Source organism: Prionailurus viverrinus, chromosome B2 (assembly GCF_022837055.1).
Source record: "Prionailurus viverrinus isolate Anna chromosome B2, UM_Priviv_1.0, whole genome shotgun sequence".
Lineage (NCBI taxonomy): Eukaryota > Metazoa > Chordata > Mammalia > Carnivora > Felidae > Prionailurus > Prionailurus viverrinus.
This window is the reverse complement of record NC_062565.1, coordinates 114,986,154-114,988,630: the sequence shown is the minus strand read 5'-3', so window position 1 is coordinate 114,988,630 and position 2,477 is coordinate 114,986,154. Positions and strand designations below refer to the sequence as shown.

The 2,477-nt window shown below is 37.7% G+C and overlaps 1 pseudogene; it reads left to right on the top strand.

The window, feature by feature from the left end:
* Positions 1-351: 351 nt before the first annotated feature.
* On the top strand, positions 352-786 carry LOC125166499 (60S ribosomal protein L27a-like; annotated as a pseudogene).
* The last annotated feature ends 1,691 nt before the right edge of the window (positions 787-2,477 follow it).

Here is a 2,477-nt window from a genome sequence, read left to right as displayed (position 1 = left end):
GTGAATAGGGTGGTGCATTTGTATTGATCGAGTTGTTTGGGACATTAAAGTGATAAGACACAATAATCTAAATTTGGGATATACTAGTATGTCTGCCTCAGGCCACGACCTGTCCTGTCACTTTTGCTCCTTCTGGATTTCTCTGGAATTTACTGCCCTTTTTGCCTATTTCTCTGACATTTGACTTAAATCCCTTCATTTTGTTGTTTCTTTTGTATTTACATATTATGACCTTTCACCCTCTCCATTTGCATCTTTCTCAAACTATATTCCAGGGTGGCTACCCCAATCTAGATATAATGCTGATAACATTAAAAAAATGAATTAAACTCTTTTGTATGGGCTGCTGACATGCCATCCAGACTGGGGAAGACCCAGAAACTTTGGGGCCACGTGAACCATGGCCACAGCCAAATTGGCAAGCACTGGAATCACCCGAGAGGCTGAGGTAATCCTGGTGGCATGCATCACCACAGGATCAACGTTGGCAAGTATCACCCAGGTTACTTTGGAGAAGTTGGCATGAGGCATTACGACTTAAGGAAGAACCAGAACTTCCTCCCAACTGACATTCTTGATGAACTGTGAACCTTGGTCAGTGAGCAGACAAGGGTAAATGCTGTCAAAAACAAGAATGGCGCTGCTCCTATCATTGATGTGGTGCGATCAGGCTACTATAAAGTTTTGGGAAAGGGAAAGCTATCAAAATGGCCTGTCATCATGAAGGCCAAATTCGTGAGTAGAAGAGCCAAGGAGAAGATTAAGGATGCCTGTGTGTTGGCTTGAAGCCACATGGAGGGAGTTTCATTAAATTCTATCAAGTGCTTTTCAAAAAAGTAAATGGATTAAAAAAGTTCCAAGGGACCTCATAAAAAGCACCATGTAGATATGGTTCATAATTCCCAGAATTTTTAACAAAAGGCTTACAATCCTGATCTAGACAAATGTAAATATGACAACTGAAAAACAATAGGTTGATATAATACAATTATAAATTATTACTATTTTAACCTAGCAAATGAACATCTTGAGTACATAAATAAAAATGAACTGCAAATTGGAGTAGAAATCAAGGATAACTGAGGTTATCCTTTGAAACTCAGAGTCAAAGGGGAAAATTCATAGGATTTCTTTTTTTTTAACTATCTCAGTGTTTTTTTCTTTACTATTAATTTTATTTTTTAAATTAACATCCAAATTAGTTAGCATATAGTGCAACAATGATTTCAAGAGTAGATTCCTTATTGCCCCTTACCCATTTACCCATCCCCCCTCCCACAACCCCTCCAGTAACCCTCTGTTTGTTCTCCATATTTAAGAGTCTCTTATGTTTTGTCCCCCTCCCTGTTTTTATATTATTTTTGCTTCCCTTACCTTGTGTTCATCTGTTCTCTGTCTTAAAGTCCTCATATGAGTGAAGTCATATGATATTTGTCTTTTTCTGACTAATTTTGCTTAGCATAATATGCTCTAGTTCCATCCACGTAGTTGCAAACGGCAAGATTTCATTTTTTTGAAGCCGAGTAATACTTCATTGTGTGTGTATACATATATATACATATATATATGTATTTATATATACACATATATGTGTATACACTTATACTTATATATGTATATATATACATACACATATATATATACACCACATCTTTTTTATCCATTCATCCATTGATGAACATTTGGGCTCTTTCCATACTTTGGCTATTGTTGATAGTGCTGCTATAAACATGGGGGTGCATGTGTCCCTTCAAAACAGCATACCTGTATCCCATGGATAAATACCTAGTATTGCAATCGCTGGGTTGTAGGGTAGTTCTATATATTTTTAATTTTTTGAGGGACTTCCATGCTGTTTTCCAGAGTGGCTGCACCAGCTTGCATTTGCACCAGCAATACAAAAGAGATCCTCTTTCTCCGCATCCTCGCCAACATCTGCTGTAGTCTGAGTTGTTAATGTTAGCCATTCTGACAGGTGTAAGGTGGTATCTCATTGTGGTTTTGATTTGTATTTCTCTGATGATGAGTGATGTTGAGCATTTTTTCATGTTGGTTGGCCATCTGGATGTCTTCTTTGGAGAAGTGTCTATTCATGTCTTTTGCCCGTTTCTTCACTGGATTGTTTGTTTTTTGGGTGTTGAGTTTCATAAGTTCTTTATAGCTTTTGGATACTAACCCTTTATCTGATATGTCGTTTGCAAATATCTTCTCCCATTCTGTCGGTTGCCTTTTAGTTTTGCTGATTGTTTCCTTCACTGTGCAGAAGTTTTTTTTATTTTGATGAGGACCCAATAGTTCATTTTTGCTTTTGTTTCCCTTGCCTCCAGAGACGTGTTGAGTAAGAAGCTGCTGCAGCCAAGGTCAAAGAGGTTTTGCCTGCTTTCTCTTTGAGGAATTTGAAGGTTTCCTTTCTTACATTGAGGTCTTTCATCCATTTTGAGTTTGTGTACGGTGTAAGAAAATGGCCCAGGTTCATT